This window comes from Notamacropus eugenii, chromosome 7 (genome assembly GCF_028372415.1).
Source record: "Notamacropus eugenii isolate mMacEug1 chromosome 7, mMacEug1.pri_v2, whole genome shotgun sequence".
Taxonomy (NCBI): domain Eukaryota; kingdom Metazoa; phylum Chordata; class Mammalia; order Diprotodontia; family Macropodidae; genus Notamacropus; species Notamacropus eugenii.
Genome location: NC_092878.1, coordinates 13501585 through 13519096, shown reverse-complemented (window position 1 = coordinate 13519096; position 17512 = coordinate 13501585). Strand labels below are relative to the sequence as shown.

The window sequence follows — 17512 nt, the reverse complement described above, 5'->3', positions numbered from 1 at the left end:
GTGGGGACCAGAGATAGTCTACTTAACATCTAGAAAAAAAGTTTAGGGAAGAAATGGAGACATCCATTGTGGACTTTCCCAAGACATTTAGTATTGAAGGAAGAAGGTAAAGCTAGAGGCCAGTACAAAGGTCAAGGGGAGGGTTTTTTAAATTAGAATTGGGGAGACCCAGGTATATTTTTGGCTGCCGGCAAGGACCCAGAAGTGAAAAACACTAAAGAGACAGACCGACAGTGACACGGAGGCAAGAGAGAGAGAGAGAGAGTGAGAAGAGTGAAGGCGAAGGGAGGGAGAGGGATGGACAGGGAGATAGATGAAGAGAGGGAAAGAGAGAGGTAGAGGATAGGGGAGGGAGGAAGAAGATATGATGACTTCCTTCATGAGGAATCCCTAAACTACTCCTGTACCTGGAGAGGAGTAGAAAGTACTTGTTTAATGGTGCTATTCTCTCCCCACCCCCACCCCCCACCCCGAGGAATGATATAATGGAAATTGACGCCCCATCTCCTCATTCTTCTCCGGGAAGTAGAGAATTAAGCCTTGTGCTGTAAGTGTGAGGCCACTCACATGTGAGATATACAGGTGTCTGAACTGTATGCCATATTACTCAGAGCAGCATATACAATCTACCTGGACCCCACTTCCGCCAAGAGACCTCGTACCAACCCCAAAACCATGCCAGCAAAGATGAAAACAAAGCTGCCAAGTTCCAGTATAGAAGTTAGATGTATAGGCAGGAAGCGGACAGGTAGAGGAATAGGATCAGAAACGGTACGAAGAGGGAACGCTTGAAGTACCGACCATGTTTCCCATGTTTATTCATCTATGTGTAAGTATGCGTGCCAGGTATCTATTCACGTCCATGCTGTGAGTTTTAGTTTAACTCTGGATAGATGTCTCCAAGCTGGAAAATATATCCTGCAGAATGGTGAGTGCAATTCGAAAGTCGATATGACCAAAGGGAAAATACCAGGGCTCGTCCGGGATTTGAACCCGGGACCTCTCGCACCCAAAGCGAGAATCATACCCCTAGACCAACGAGCCACATGTACAAAGATTACCTTTTCGCCTTAAGTATTTTAACAAAAAAGTGACTTGTTCTTTGGGAATTTTTGATTCGAGAAGTCACCGCACCACCAACCAAAATTGTTGTTTCCTATCTTTCCAGTTTTCTTCTCTCCACCTTACACTTACTTTTCCATACCTCCTTCATCCTACACCACGCGCCTTTCACCATCCCTGCCATTCGAGAAAGGACACAAATGCTCCAGTCTTCCGCAGTACAGACAAAGGGATCCTGGGTACTTTGCGTTGGTCTACTCCAACCTTCGCGCACCCAACAATGCTTATCCTGGAAACACGAGCTACAGCAAAAACCAGCTGCACCCACCCTAAGCCCAGGTACAGCCAAGCTTACAGGCTTCTTCTCAAACACCTTGACTTCAATTCCCGATCACTACCAAGATTTATTTATTTGAAAAAAAACAAACTTTTTTTTTTCCTGCAAAGTCAATCTCATAGCCATACTGCAGGAAAAATGAAAAAGGAAGAAGGAAAAGACTGAACAGTTAGAAAGTGCTCATGGCCAAAATACTGTCTCCATGTAAGTGCATCAGTAGCTAATACCAAAGTACCAACCTGGCTGAGCACCGAGCTGTTCAGACCCTGAACGCAGGCATAGCCAGTAGTGACAGAAGCAAAGCCCAAGGACAGTCATATACAGAGAGAGGAGTCATTCCAGCCAGAAACGCTGATTGGTGATAGTACTAGTTCCACCCTCACCGAAAGTGCTGAAAGGCTCTGTCATATCTGGAAACCACAGTCAGGCTCTTGTTCATTCTCAAATACATACTTCTTGGAATCCTTTTCATCCATCAGATAGGATCTCTTCTGGATTTTTGATAGCATCTTTCTACAAATTCTGGATCCCTACTAGACACTTCAGTCTGTATGAAGAAAAGTTTGTCTAACTCCGGCCAAATTTTTATCCCTAGCAAACATTCTGAGTTAGGGAAGGAGACAAACCACGGTGAAAAGAGGAAACCTAGTTCAGATCTTGCAGCGGAGGTTGCCACGTGAAAAGGGTGGTTCCAAGTGAGCCTTATGAATGTAATAGGTTCCTGGTTGATTTCTAATTCAATTATGAAATGCTACTTACTATTCGTAGTTTTCGGCGCTTCACCCGGCTATGGATTGTTTTTGAGTGCAAGGAAACTAATGGACCCCAGTTTTTATACTTACACTTCAGAGCCAAACAAAACTTGAAATAGCAGGTGGATTCGTAATAATAAGAAAGCGTAGAAAAATTCAACGTTCCTGGAATTCTGTTGTGAAAAAAAGGCAGATTACATGGGCTCCATAGCTCAGGGGTTAGAGCACTGGTCTTGTAAACCAGGGGTCGCGAGTTCAAATCTCGCTGGGGCCTTTCGTCTCCACTTTTTGCTTTCATTCCCGTTTCTTTCCATAGAAATTCAAATCAACCACGGCCCCCGCCCCCGCCCCCTCGTCCCGGTGTAATTACACTGCTTTTGCAGATAAATGTCACCCTGATACCTGAAGTAAAGTGGTGATTCTATTGCTTTTTGAAACGAGGTGATAGTCTTCCTGAACTCTGCCTTCGTTGATTTTCCGAGGTATTGTCTTCCTATTTGAGCAGTACCTTATAGGAAGTGTTTTCAAAAGTTAGACCCTTCAGAAGACTAGACTTTGCCGAGACATGATAGATACAAGAAGTACTATCTCCTGGACCATCGGACCACCATGGCACCCTAGTGAGAACTACACGTGGCATCAATGAGAAGAAGGGGCACATACTAGTAGAGATTCATACTTAGTGAATACGTCTAGCCACTTCTGTCACATAGTGTGTGTATTCGTGCTTCGTTGCCGAAGAAGACCATGTCATCAGAGAAATAATGACACGACTTGCACTTGACTTTGTTTTGAATGAGGGAGGGCTGTGCAGGTCACCATACTCGCTTCTCCTCCAGAGTCATCTGAATCCAGTGACCAGATATTCCTCAGGATGACTAGAGATGACCCAGGATGAGGAATTGAGGTTAACTGACTTGTCCACGGTCACACAGCTAGTGAGTGTCATGTGTCTGACTGGTGTCCTCATGCTTCTCCCCCTATGTTTAGCATTTCTGATGGTCTTATGCATACCTCACAATCCTCAGACTGACTCTAGAAAATCTATAGTAGAGTGTCTTTAAAGGACCACTAAGGGCACTATGAGTCCTTGACCTATCACTGGCTAGCTGTCTTCAATTTCCATCAGTGCTGATTAGGGCACTTCATTCATAATGAAAGGGGAATAAAGTGTTACCCCTTATTCATTTTTTCCTGAGGCACAAATACCGTTACCTTTTTAACCTACCTTTTATTTTCTTCAATTCTATCAACTAGGCTAAAGAGAAATTCATTTATTGGAATGTCCAAAAAAAGATACCCTATTCAGTATATACCACACTTCCCCTGGCAATTCACTGGTCATTGTGCAATGGTATGTTCAACTCCTTTCATCACCTCCCACCCCACAAAAGATCGCTGTAAATATTTTGGTATATATTGGAACTTTCTTTCTGCCTTTGACTTCCTTGTGTGTGCAGATTATGCCTTATAGAGGGATTATTAGGTCAAAGAATATGGAGGGGTTAGTGACTTCTTGTATAATTCCAAACTTTTATCCAAAATGATAGGACCAATTTACTGCTCCATGAGTAGTACATTAAAATGTCTATCTTTCCATAGAACTTTTATAATTGGATATTTTCATTTTTATAATGTTTGCCAAATTTCTGGATAAAAGGTGAAATGATTTTTTAAAATTATATTTCGATTGCTATTGGTGGTTTGAAGTATACTTTCTTGTTGATGTTTATAATTTAATTTTTTTCTCTTGAAAATTGTCCATATCTTTTGCTAACTTATCTAGTGTGGATTATTGGTATTTTTTTCAGTTCTCTGTGTATCTTGGCCAATTAACTTTTATTAATGATATTTTACTCAAGGATTTTTCTCTCAGCTAACCAGATTCTCTTATTTCCCTTAATTTTTTTCCCCATTGAATTTTTTTTTTAAATTCCTGGTTAGTTTTTATTTTATTTTTCTCAATTACATGTAAACAAATTTTTTTAGCATTTTTGAAATTTTGAGTTCCAGATGCCCTTCCTCCTTTCCCTTCACCTTGAGAAGGTAAACAATTTGATGTTGATTATACATGTAGTCATGCAAAACATTTCCATATTAACCATATTACAAAAGAAAAAAGACTCCCTCCCCCCAAAAAAACCCAAGAGTAATAAAGTTTTCTTTTTCAATTATGCTTCAACCTGCATTCAGACTCCATCAATCGTTTCTCTGGAGTTAGACAGCATTTTTCATCACAAGTCCCTCAGAATTGTCTTAGATATTTGGTATGTTGGGAATAGCTAAATCATTCACAATCGATCATCTTACAATATTTTAGTTACTGTGTAAAATGTTCTCCTGGTTCTGCTCACATCACGTTGCATCAGTTCATGTAACTTTTGCTTAGGTTTTTCTGAAAACATCCTGCTCATCCTTAGCATGATAGTATTCCACCATAATTATATACCACAACTTCTTCAACTATTCCCCAAATGATGGGCATTCCCTCAATTTTGAATTGTTTGCTACCACAAAAAGAGCTGCTATAAATATTTGTGTATGTGTACATATGTGTGTGTGTATTTTTCCTTTTTCTTGGGTCTCTTTGGGGTACAAACCTAGTAGTAGTATTGCTGGGTCAAAGGGTACACATGGTTTTACAGTCCTTTGTACATAATTCCAAATTTCTCTCCAGAATGGTTGGATTCATTCACAATTTCATTAACAATGCGCTAGTGTCCCTATTTTTCTGCATTTCCTCCAACATTTGTCATTTTCCTTTTCTGTCATGCCTTAAATCCAATTCACTCTGGCTCTCATTGATTAGACAACAATAGGTCCCTGCCCAAGCACTACTTAATGGTTATTTTTTGAGTCGTGATAGCTCATAGCAGAGGCAAATAGTAATTGTTTTTCCTTTGGTCAGAAATCTTGAGGGTCTTTTTCTCCAGTTTGATTAAAGGGCCACTCCTTGGTTCTCTTCTCAAACAGCCCTAATTACTGAATGGGCTATACCTCAGTCATGTTGAGTACTTGAAAAGATCTTACCTTAAAAGGGCTAAGATTTCCCACTGCATCCAGTCCTCCTGATCTATATCTGGCCACTGAACTCAGATGGCTCTGGAAGAGAAAGTAAAGCCGGTGACTTTGCACAGCCCTCCCTCACTTAAATCCAATTCATTTGCAAGTCATGGCATCATTTGCCTGATGTCATGGTTCTCTTCGAGAAGGAAGGACAAACCACATCAGCCAACATAATACGTATGAGGTGGTGTCTCAAAGTTGTTTTAATTTATATTTTTCTAGTCGATGGTGATTTAAAATACTTTATATGACTATAGATAGTCTGGATTTCTTTTGAAAACTGTCTTTTCATATTCATTGACTGTCAATTGACTCATCTTATAAATTTGATTCAGTTCTCTACCTATTTGAGAAAGAAGGTTGTCATCAGAGAAACTTACTATAAAAAATATTTCTCCAGTTTCCTGGTTTCCTTCTAAATTGGGCTCCATTCCTTTTGTTTGTGCAAAAGCATTGTAATTTGCTGTAATCAAAATTGTCCATTGTACATTCTATAATGCTCTCTATCTCTTGTTTGGTCATGAATTCTTCCCTTATTCATAAATCTGACAGGTAAAATATTTCTTGCTCCCCTAATTTGCCCATGGTATCACCTTTTACGTCTTTATGTCTATATCATGTACCCATTTTAATCCTATCTTGGTAGATAGCATGAGATGTTGGTCTATATCTAGTTTCTACCAAACCTCTCTCCAGTTTTCCCCACAAGTTTTGTCAAATAGTGATTTCTTATCCCAAAATACTAGGTCATTGTATTTATCAAAGACTAGATTGCTATGGTCATTTACTACTGTGTATTGTGTACCTAATCTATTCCACTGATCTACTACTCTATATATTAGACAGTACCACATTGTTTTGGTGATTACTGCTTTCTAATACAGTTTGACATCTGGTACTGGTAGGACACTTTCCTTCACATTTTTTTCTCATTGATTTCCTTGATATTCTTGACTTTTTGTTCTTCCAGATGAATTTTATTATTATTTTTCTACCTCTCTAAAATAATTTTTGGTAGTTTGGCATGGCACTGTATCAGTAAGCACCTCAGCATACAGAGGAGCATGCAATCATAGGTTCTTTGATCTGCTTCTCTAAAAGAAAAGGCAACTTTTGAGAGGTTAACAATCACTTTAATCAAGCACATGTATCATTCCTTTAACCAAGTACATATATCATTCACCTAGTTCAGGGCAGTCAGCTCCCTGAACTTCATAGAAAATACAGAGAAAGCAAAGATCAACAGACATGGCTTCCTCTCTTTGAATTCAACAGACAGGCCCTACTGTCTGACCATAGTTACCAGAGAGGGAAGCACTGATATCTGAGTTTTCAAGGTGGGGGCGGAGGGGGGGGGGGGGGGGGGACTCCTTTAGTTGCTTCCCAGAATCCTCATCTGACCAAACAAACAATTCCAGTCAGTAAGCCCCGGTAAGTAAGTAAAACCCTCAGCATATTTATACCTTTTTTAGAGCCAGAGGGCATCCCAACCCTTGGGAACTAGTGCCTCATTAACAAAAGGTGTAGTCATTCTTACAAATCTTCCCTAATCAAACTCCCCTTGATGGGCAGGCCCATTAATGGGTGGGGAAGATCCTTAATCACATTAATAATACAAACGCACATACTGTTTCTAGTTAAAGAAACTCTTGTTTCTGAACTTTACTCCTAGTAAAGGCTCTTGATTGATAAAGGCAAGATTCCATCAGAGGCACTTGATTATACTAAAACAAAAACAGTAAAAGATCCTACTTTGCTTGCCCTTACAGGCACTAAAGAAGTAAATTAATTTGGGTAGAACTGCCATTTTTTTTATATTGACTCAGCCTACCCATGAGCAATTAACATTTAATTATACTAATATTAATATATGATCATTGTTATTTCTCAAAGTGTTTAGAATTGGCTTTATGTCAAAAGTGTTTTGTAATTGTGTTCACATAATTCCTAGTTTGTCTTGGCAGGTAGACTCCCAAGTATTTTATATTGTCTGCAGTTATTTTAACTGGATTGTCTCCTTCTGTCTCCTCCCGGTGGGTTTTGTTGGTGGTATATAAAAGTGCTGATGATTTATGTGGGCTTATTTTACATCCTGCAACTTTGCTGAAATTGTTAGTTATTTCAACTGGTTTTTAGTTCATTCTCTAGGATTCTTTAAATACGCCATCATCATACCACCTACAAAGAGTGATAGTTTTGTTTCCTCATTGTATATTCTAATTGCTTCAATTTTTTTCTTGTCTTATTGCTATAACTAGCATTTCTAGAAGAACATTGAATAATAGTAGTGAGAATTACCATTGTTCTTCACCCCTGATCTTATTGGAAAGGCTTTTAGCTTACCTTATAGACATTATAAACGTTACAGATACTGTTTGCTGATGGTTTTAGATAGACTTATCATTTTAAGAAAACCTCAGTTTATTCCTATGGTTTTTGTCTAGTGTTCTTAAAAAGAATAAGTGTTGTATTTTGCCAAATGTTTTTTCTGTATCCATTGAGATGATTATATGATCTTTATTGGTTTTATTACTGATGTGGTCAATTATGCTGATGATATTCCTAATATTGAGCCATTCCTCGTTCCTGGTATAAATTCCTGGTCATAGTGTATGATCTTTCTGATATGTTGCTGTAATCTTGCTGGTATTTTATTTAAATTTTTTTTTGCATCAATAGTCATTAGGGAAATTTGTCTATAGTTTTCTTTGTATATTTTTGCTTTTCCTGTTTTAGTTATCTGTACCATATTTGTGCTGTAAAAAGAATTTGGTAGACTCCTTATTTGTGTATTTTTTCTAAGTTTATATGGTGTCAGAATCAATTGTTCTTTAAATTTTGTTGTTGTTTTTCAGTTGTTCAGGTGTGTCTGACACTTTATGACCACGTGGACGATAAGATGCCAGGCCCTTCTATCCTCCACTATCTCTTAAAGTCTGTCCAAGTTCATTTCATTGTTTCCATGATAGAATTTGTCCATCTCATCTGCTACCATCCCTGTTTCCTTTTGTCTTCAGTCTTTCCCCAGACCAGCATCTTTTCCAATGAATCCTGTCTTCTCTTTATGTGGCCAAAGTACTTAAACTTCAGCTTCAGTATTTGACCTTCCAGTGAATACTTTGAATTAATTTCTTTAAGTTTTGACTGATTTGACCTTGCTGTTCAAGGGATTCTCAAAAGTCTTCTACAGCACCACAATTTGAAAGCATCAATTCTGCAGCACTCAGGTTTCCTTATAGTCCAGCTGTTACAGTCATACATTGCTACTGGAAAAAAGCATAGCTTTGACTATATAGACCTTTGTCAGCAAGGTGATGCCTCTGCTTTTTTTAGTATGCTGTCTAGATTTGCCATAGCCTTTCTTCCAAAGAGCAAGCATCTTTTTATTACATGACTCCAACCTCCATCTGAAGTGATCTTTAAGCCCAAGAACATAAAATCTGACACTGTTTCCATTTCTTCTCCCTCTGTTTGCCACAAAGTGATGGGGCTGGTTGTCAGGATCTTAGTTTTATTAAGCTTCAAGCCAGCTTTTACAGTCTCCTCTTTCACTCTCATAAGGAGGCTTCTTAATTCCTCTTCATTTTCTGCCCTCATAGTGGTATCATCTGCATATCTGAAATTGTTAATATTTCTCCCAGTGACCTCAATTTCAGCTTTTGATTCATCCAACCTGGCATTTTGCATGATGTATTCTGCATATAAGTTAAATAAATAAAATGAAAATATACAACCTTGCTATATTACTTTTTCAATCTTAAACCAATCCACGTTTAGTTCTAACTGTTGTTTCTTGGCCTACATTATAGGTTCCTCATGAGACAAGTAAGATGATTTAGTACTCCCATCTCTTTGAAGACTTGCCACATTTTGTTGTGATTCACACCGTGAAAGGCTTTAATGTCAAAGCAGAAGTAACAGAAGTTCTTTAAATAATTGGTAGAATTTATTTGTGAATCCATCTGGTCCTGGGGATTTTTTTCTTAGGGAACTCATTTATGAATTGTTGAATTTCTTTTTTCTAAGAAAGGATTATTTAAATACTTTATTTCCTCTTCTGTTAATCTGGGCAATTTATATTTTTGTAAACATTCATCCATTTCCCTTAGATTGTAAGATTTATTGACCTATAACTGGACAAAATATCACCTAACAATTGGTTTCATTTTCCCTTCTTTGGTGGAGAATTAACTCTTTTTATTTTTGATACTTGTAATTTGGTTTTCTTCTTTTTCTAAAACACCAAATTAACCAATAGCATCCTGTTATTTTTTGTTTCCTTGTCTCCATGAAACCAATCTCTAGTTTTGTCTATTACTTCAATGATTTTCTTACTTCCAGTTTTAGTAATCTCTCCTTTGATTTTCAAGATGTCCAATTTGGTGTTTAATTGCAGATTTCAGTTTTTTCTAGCTTTTCTCAGTTGCATGCTCAATTTACTGATGTCCTCTTTCTCTATTTTATTGATGTAAGTGTGTAGAGATACAAAATTACCTCCAAAATACGTCAGTTTTCATACTAGGCCTCCATTCCCAGAAGAACGGGTTGGGGATACATATGTAAACAAAAAATCTAGAGAGCCTTATGAATGCAGCCACTAAGGACTTAAAGAACTGACCAACCTGGGCTGTCATTCTTATCTCTTACTCATGTTTAGTATATTAAAATACGCTTTAGTAGGTTAAAATATTAAAAGTTTGCTTACTGTAGATCCTTTTGTTTGTAAGCTTTCTAGCTCTGTTTGCTTCTGAGTATAAAAGCAGTATAAACTTCAAGAAAGAAAAGAAGAAGAGAGGAGAACAGAAAAGAGGAGAGGAGGAGAGAAGAGAAGAGAAAAGAGGAGAAGAGAAGAGAAAGAAACCTAGTCAGTATATTCCACGTTAACTGTGCAGCTTCTAGCCAGCAAAATTTACCTTCCTTTGGAGAGAAGGAGAAGAAGAAGGGGAGGATGAGTTGCAGGACCCTGAGTAACTCAGGACCCTGAGTTGGCTGGGTCCGCATTCAGACAGTTCTATCTACTCAAAGGCTTTGTTTGTCCCTTGTTTTTGAAGAGGACCACGACATCAGGGATATGATGACATGGTTTGCAGTTGACTTTGATTTTAGTGAGTGAGGGCTGTGCAAGGCCACCAGTCTCACTTTCTCCAGCAGAGCCATCTGGATTCAGTGACCAGATATTCATCAGGATGACTGGAGATCGCCCAGGTGCAATGGGAAACCCTTAAAGAATGAATGGGGGAATACCTCACTCTAAGTGAATACCTGAAAAGGCCTCAGCCTAAAAGGGCCAGGGCAATGAAATACTAGGTTCCTCTCATCCTGTATCCTTATCCCTCCCAATTGCTATCCCTACCCAACATGGCTGTCACAATTACAGCACTCTTTCCAAAGGGAAATGATTCTCAGGCCAACAGTCCTACCCAAAGACTTCTTTACTATCCCGTGCTTTCCCAGCTGAAGAGGGAGGGCTGGATAGAGCTGTAGCTAGAATATGCAGCTCCCATCCAAACTATTATACATATGAAGAAGAATGCTACCTTTCTCCAAGTGGAAATTTGGGATCCCGAAACCTGAACGTGGGCGAAAGGAGCCATCTGGGACGATGCTAAAAGTTAAGGGGCTGGAACACCCACATGCCAGGAATCACGTCTCTGATTTTGCAAATGACCCAGCAGCTCTTGAGCTGGGCGTGCCTCCACTGCTTCGTTCACTCGTCAGTTCGATATAGGTTCGTTCATTCAGCAAGCATCATTAAAGTCCGTGTCTTGTGCTAATAGGTGCCAGTCCCTGTGCCGGGTGCCGGGGATACAAAGACAAAAATGAAACCGTGCTCAAAAAATGAGAGCCTCAAGCACGGGAAACCTCATTGTAATCTCTCTCACACAAGGCGCCCCCCACCCCCCTTTTTTGCAGCAAATAGTTCCGCTCTTGTGCCATGAGGGTCACCTGTCACTCATCTGCAACTTAGGGTGTGATCAAAAGAATCGTTTTAAAGGAAAGCCAGTTCGGAGCAAAAAGAGCAGGAACGAGGTGGGCAGTGAACTGGACACGGGGGTGGGGAGAAAGAAAAGCGTTGAGAAGGAAGGCGAGTGAACGAGCCGTGGTTTCTCCAAGCGCTTCGCAGAGGAGTCGAGGGCAGCGCAAAGACGGCGGGCAGAAGGAGTCGGGTGGTGGACGGCGCAGCGGGAATTGGAAGTGAAGCGTATGTTTGGGGGAAGAGCTGCACATAGACACCGTGGGCGTGGCGAGGGTGGCCATCGTTTCGAGTGCGGTTGGGAGCGGGTGGGAAACGTGCTCCTAGGCCTAGTGTGCCACATGGCATGATTTGCTTGGTTCTGAAGAAGGCAAGAGAAGATGTAGCGCCAAGCAGTGCCACTCCTTTAAAAAGAGACGTCCGCGATTTCGCTCTCGTGCGCCCTTCGATAGCTCAGTTGGTAGAGCGGAGGACTGTAGAGGCACGGTGTCCCTAGCTATCCTTAGGTCGCTGGTTCGACTCCGGCTCGAAGGAGGTGCCCTGTCTTTTGGACACGTCCCAAAGAAAGACGTCGCCTCACAAAAGGCGACTTTCTCAGCAACCACGGCTCTTCTTCTCAGCTGCCTGATGGGGAGACAGACACGGACAAACAAAGGCACCTTCCGGCAACGCTCAAGCGGCCCGCGCCTTTCCAAAACTTCCCAGAGAAAGCTCGACGAAGTCACGCTACCAAAAACAGAGAGCATCCCATCCCTCCTCCCTTGCCGCACCTTCTTTCTACCCCTGGACAACACCCCACAGCCACCAACCGCTTCCTTACGCTTCCCCAAACGGCTGACTAACTAACCTTTGACGCTTCGCACTGCTTGACCCTGAACTGCAGACTAACTAGTCTGCTCGAGCTCATCGAGGCAGGCTCAAGTGAGTCTTGCAGAAGGTGACTTGGAGGAGCTCCGAGACTGGGCTTCCACGTGAAAGCTGGGCCATGTTGGGCAACTAGGCTGATTTTAGAAAACTGGGAAAGCAAGCGCTCCGCTGGATGCGTGTTTTCCTCCTAAACCTCGACATACATATGTATTTGTACGCCCGCATTTTGGTAGCAATCAGGACCAAGACGTTTCCAGGCCAGTTGGAGTGTTGCCTTCTTAAAGATACTTGGAGACTCCATTGTTGAGTTGGGTCAACCTGTGGGCTCCAGCGCACAACTCCTCTGCACGTGCAAGAAATGCCCAAATATTTACGGAGAAAGAATGGAAGGGAGGGAGGCCGAGAGGGAAGACATAAGGAAAGAAGGCAGGGTTGGAAGAAGGGGGACGAGGAAGGATGGATTAAAGGAAAGGATGGCTTCTGTGGATGTATAGAAGAACGGAAGAAAAAACCAAATAGTTCCATTCCAGGACGGGCATTTCCCGCACTCTTCAAGTAGGCAGCGTACAGAGGTGGTAGCGTTCCCCCTTCGATAGCTCAGCTGGTAGAGCGGAGGACTGTAGAGGCAGAAAGTCTGTGGTCATCCTTAGGTCGCTGGTTCGATTCCGGCTCGAAGGAAGGGTTGTCGTTCTATTTTGACTTGAGCTTCAGAACCCCCGAACAAACCCACAGGACTCGCCAGACCCCTTAACAGAATAGTCCAGAGGACAACTGCCTGGGCGCCGCCAGCCTCATCTACCCAGCGTCCCACAGATTTCCGAAACTTGAAGGAGAATCAAGCCACCGCAAACGTTACCCAGCTAGACAGTCTCAAATCCAACCCCGCGCCCTCATCCTCCCGACTCTTTGAGGAAGGGGTGAGCGAGGCGCTGACGAGCACTGAAGCCAAGCACATGGATGACATATAACACATACGCACTCTTCCAAGGAGAACAATCCCGTCCTGCCCCCAACTGTTCTTGCTGCCAACCCATCCCATTCTCCTTTCGGGGAATGTCTCTGACACTCTGGCGTGCACTACTCTGAAGAGCGACTTGATTGAATTCACATGAGCTTAGATACCTGTGCATAGAAGCGGCAGAGGACAGCGCTGGGATGGTTAAGACTTTTGTTTCCTCAAACAGTAAGTGGAGTGTAACAGCACGAGTTTGGTTTTCCGTTCCCTCGCAAGAAGTGAAGTGCTCCTTTCTGTCCATTCTGGCGAGTTCTACCTTAAATGAATAAAAAAGAAAAAGAGCAAGGATGATTCTGCTCACTCAACAGCAGAAAGGACTCTCTTCCGAAGGCAAACAAACACACAAACAAAACCCCAGCATCTGCAGAAATGCATCCAGGTTATCAAGTTCAGGGCAGAATGCGAGTTCTCACCGGCTAATTGCTCTCTGGTTTCCCCAAGTGCTTCTTCTCCGCATTAACCACAGGCACTTGGGTTCATTATGTCACAACCCAACATAGAGTCAGGCTAGGACCCTGGCCGCGGGAGGTAGGATGCGTAGGAACTCCTGAAAGACTTGACAGGAAAGAGGCGTTGGCAGAAGGGGGCGGAGAAGAGCGCATTTAGAGAAAGTAAGTTTCAAGAAAGAGTGTCTTTAAGGAAACTATTAGAGAAAGAATAGTTTGTCTGCATGCAGAAAAGAGTAGAAGAGGAAAAATCAACAGCTCCATTCCAGGACGGGCATTTCCCGCTCTTTTCACGTAGGCAGTGAGCAGGCTTAGTGGCATAGCTCCCTTCGATAGCTCAGCTGGTAGAGCGGAGGACTGTAGAGGGATAGTCTGTGGTCATCCTTAGGTCGCTGGTTCGATTCCGGCTCGAAGGAATTTTGACTTGCGAACCTCGCCCCCTGAACAAATCACAACGAGGCCCTTTCACAGAACCGGTGTGAGGATGAATTGGCTGCTCCCTGGTCCTTCTGCTACCTAGCTCTGCAGACACTTCCGGAACTCGCAGGGGAATGAAGACTTCCTGGAGATACGGACACCTATCGCCAGGGCTTCTCTTTCACCTTTCCTTTACGTCTCGACGCCTACAGAATCTTCCTGTCCTCCTAGATGGAGGAGGAAAACATGGGAGGTCTTGAGGAGGACTGAAGCAGGTTGAGCGCAACGCAGTCGCTTTCGCAGAGGGGGCAAATGGGTTGCAGGGAATTTAGAAGCATGGAGACGACACCTATGCAAAGACTGAGGTGATGGGTCTGAGTGACTCAACTCAAACGCGATGAATCTGGTGTATAACTGATATCATTGCTTGCCTTTTCGATGAATAGGGGCGGGGCGGGAGGGAAGGAGAGGATTTGGAAATCCAAATTGCTTGAAAAATGAATTTTTAAAGTAATCTTGGTTAATTAAGGAAAAAAAAGAAGCATGATGAGTCTTTGAAGGGGGTAATGACGTCCTCTGAAGAGTGGAAACCTCCAGCAAGTGCCGCAGCTGATCAGTCCAGTAGTGCTAGCAGGGCTCTACCACAAGTTGGGCACAAATAGTCCGTTTTTTATACATTTGGATTGCAATGATCTTCGAGGAAAAATGATAGAATGGTAAAAGGGTGGATTATGAGCGAGTCAAGTCATAGCCTGAGCAGAACTGGGCTCTGTTTTAGGCTGTAGCAAACTCAACATTTCAGTCTGTTACCCAGTTGAGTGGAGGCCAGATGGAAATACCGTTGGAAGGCAGGAAAAGGTTGCCAAAATGGAAAGGTACAGCCTACTTACTAGCTCTATTTGAAAAGCACCACCAAGTTCAAGGAGAATTCTACCTTTCGTGTTTCAGGATTTTAAAACCAAAGGGGAAGCTATAGAATGAGACTTTAATAAATCCTTTCCGTCTTGTCCGTCCCGCTAAGTAAGCTCTTTCTGGGCAACTCGTCTGGCGGAAAGCTGGAGAGTCTTCCTGCAGAGTAGCCTAGCTGAAGAAATATCCGGACGTCATAAAAACCGTGGGCTCGTCCGGGATTTGAACCCGGGACCTCTCGCACCCAAAGCGAGAATCATACCCCTAGACCAACGAGCCAGATAGCTTAAGATGACTAACCTAGCCTTTTGAGGGACTTTGTTTTTGAAGAGTCTTCACACAGTAAGAGTTCTTCAAAATTATTTTTTTCTCTCCTTTTCCATTATTCTTCCATCCAACTTAACTCACCTTTCCACACCTCCTGCAGACCACCAGGCACACTTCACCATCGCTCCCATTTGGAAAAAGACATAAACGCACAGCCAGACTTCTACAGCACGGACATTAGGACCCTGGACGCTTTCTCTCTACAACCTTGCAGTCTCTTACCCTGGAAACAGGCGCTTAGCAAATCTGGCATCTCTAACTGTTATAAAGGGACAAGAGCAGCTCCCACCCTTAATACCACTAGGTCAGCCAAGCTTACACGCTTTTCCCTCAACTATCTCTACCTCTACTCCGATCACAAAGATTATTAGATAACTCTCACGAGTCTTCTTCACTCCCTCCATCAACATAGAGATAAATAGTACAGGCTTAAAATCTACCGAAACCTAACCTACTTTGATCCTTGTTGCTTCAAGTAATGAATCAGACTCTCGCTTCTTTTTACCCTACACCCTCTTTTGGTCTCCCTCTCCCCCTTCCATCCAGCCTGCCTGAACCCCCATTCATTCTCTGCCATTTGACTATCCTTTCCAGGATGATTTCAGTCTGTCACCATGAGGCAATGAGTGTTTTTTCTGAACTTGAGTAAGTTACTGGATTACCCTGGAGATTTAAGGACACCCAGATGTTCGAGGGCTGCCCAACTTGTGGTAGAGCCCTGGTAGCACTATTGGACTGATCAGCTCCAGCAGAACACTTGGTACCTTGATCACGACGTCATGATTCAGGTAAAAGGATGAACAACGACAGAAAGTTCAGAGTTTGTTTTAAACAGTTTTCCGGACGTGCAACACTGACGGTAGAAAACACTGAGGTAGAAAACACTACCTTCAAACCGTGGGACAGAGCTAGCCGTATTGCTGAGCTGCTGCAGCACTTGCTGGAGGTTTCCACTCTTCAGAGGACGTCATTACCCCCTTCAAAGACTCATCATGCTTCTTTTTTTTCCTTAATTAACCAAGATTACTTTAAAAATTCATTTTTCAAGCAATTTGGATTTCCAAATCCTCTCCTTCCCTCCCGCCCCGCCCCTATTCATCGAAAAGGCAAGCAATGATATCAGTTATACACCAGATTCATCGCGTTTGAGTTGAGTCACTCAGACCCATCACCTCAGTCTTTGCATAGGTGTCGTCTCCATGCTTCTAAATTCCCTGCAACCCATTTGCCCCCTCTGCGAAAGCGACTGCGTTGCGCTCAACCTGCTTCAGTCCTCCTCAAGACCTCCCATGTTTTCCTCCTCCATCTAGGAGGACAGGAAGATTCTGTAGGCGTCGAGACGTAAAGGAAAGGTGAAAGAGAAGCCCTGGCGATAGGTGTCCGTATCTCCAGGAAGTCTTCATTCCCCTGCGAGTTCCGGAAGTGTCTGCAGAGCTAGGTAGCAGAAGGACCAGGGAGCAGCCAATTCATCCTCACACCGGTTCTGTGAAAGGGCCTCGTTGTGATTTGTTCAGGGGGCGAGGTTCGCAAGTCAAAATTCCTTCGAGCCGGAATCGAACCAGCGACCTAAGGATGACCACAGACTATCCCTCTACAGTCCTCCGCTCTACCAGCTGAGCTATCGAAGGGAGCTATGCCACTAAGCCTGCTCACTGCCTACGTGAAAAGAGCGGGAAATGCCCGTCCTGGAATGGAGCTGTTGATTTTTCCTCTTCTACTCTTTTCTGCATGCAGACAAACTATTCTTTCTCTAATAGTTTCCTTAAAGACACTCTTTCTTGAAACTTACTTTCTCTAAATGCGCTCTTCTCCGCCCCCTTCTGCCAACGCCTCTTTCCTGTCAAGTCTTTCAGGAGTTCCTACGCATCCTACCTCCCGCGGCCAGGGTCCTAGCCTGACTCTATGTTGGGTTGTGACATAATGAACCCAAGTGCCTGTGGTTAATGCGGAGAAGAAGCACTTGGGGAAACCAGAGAGCAATTAGCCGGTGAGAACTCGCATTCTGCCCTGAACTTGATAACCTGGATGCATTTCTGCAGATGCTGGGGTTTTGTTTGTGTGTTTGTTTGCCTTCGGAAGAGAGTCCTTTCTGCTGTTGAGTGAGCAGAATCATCCTTGCTCTTTTTCTTTTTTATTCATTTAAGGTAGAACTCGCCAGAATGGACAGAAAGGAGCACTTCACTTCTTGCGAGGGAACGGAAAACCAAACTCGTGCTGTTACACTCCACTTACTGTTTGAGGAAACAAAAGTCTTAACCATCCCAGCGCTGTCCTCTGCCGCTTCTATGCACAGGTATCTAAGCTCATGTGAATTCAATCAAGTCGCTCTTCAGAGTAGTG

General features: G+C 42.8%; 7 non-coding genes across 7 annotated transcripts; 4 read left to right on the top strand and 3 right to left on the bottom strand.

The window, feature by feature from the left end:
* Positions 1 to 972: 972 nt before the first annotated feature.
* TRNAP-UGG (transfer RNA proline (anticodon UGG)) lies at positions 973 to 1044 on the bottom strand. Its single transcript has one exon. It is a non-coding gene; the product is annotated as a tRNA-Pro (tRNA).
* Positions 1045 to 2352: 1308 nt separating this feature from the next.
* Positions 2353 to 2425, top strand: TRNAT-UGU (transfer RNA threonine (anticodon UGU)). The gene has a single exon. It is a non-coding gene; the product is annotated as a tRNA-Thr (tRNA).
* A 9208-nt stretch (positions 2426 to 11633) lies between these two features.
* On the top strand, positions 11634 to 11725 carry TRNAY-GUA (transfer RNA tyrosine (anticodon GUA)). Its single transcript is given in 2 exon segments — positions 11634 to 11670; positions 11690 to 11725. It is a non-coding gene; the product is annotated as a tRNA-Tyr (tRNA).
* A 919-nt stretch (positions 11726 to 12644) lies between these two features.
* On the top strand, positions 12645 to 12736 carry TRNAY-GUA (transfer RNA tyrosine (anticodon GUA)). The gene is given in 2 exon segments: positions 12645 to 12681; positions 12701 to 12736. It is a non-coding gene; the product is annotated as a tRNA-Tyr (tRNA).
* Positions 12737 to 13845: 1109 nt separating this feature from the next.
* Positions 13846 to 13935, top strand: TRNAY-GUA (transfer RNA tyrosine (anticodon GUA)). Its single transcript is given in 2 exon segments — positions 13846 to 13882; positions 13900 to 13935. It is a non-coding gene; the product is annotated as a tRNA-Tyr (tRNA).
* Positions 13936 to 15052: 1117 nt separating this feature from the next.
* TRNAP-UGG (transfer RNA proline (anticodon UGG)) lies at positions 15053 to 15124 on the bottom strand. The gene has a single exon. It is a non-coding gene; the product is annotated as a tRNA-Pro (tRNA).
* Positions 15125 to 16710: 1586 nt separating this feature from the next.
* TRNAY-GUA (transfer RNA tyrosine (anticodon GUA)) lies at positions 16711 to 16800 on the bottom strand. The gene is given in 2 exon segments: positions 16711 to 16746; positions 16764 to 16800. It is a non-coding gene; the product is annotated as a tRNA-Tyr (tRNA).
* Between the last annotated feature and the right edge of the window lie 712 nt (positions 16801 to 17512).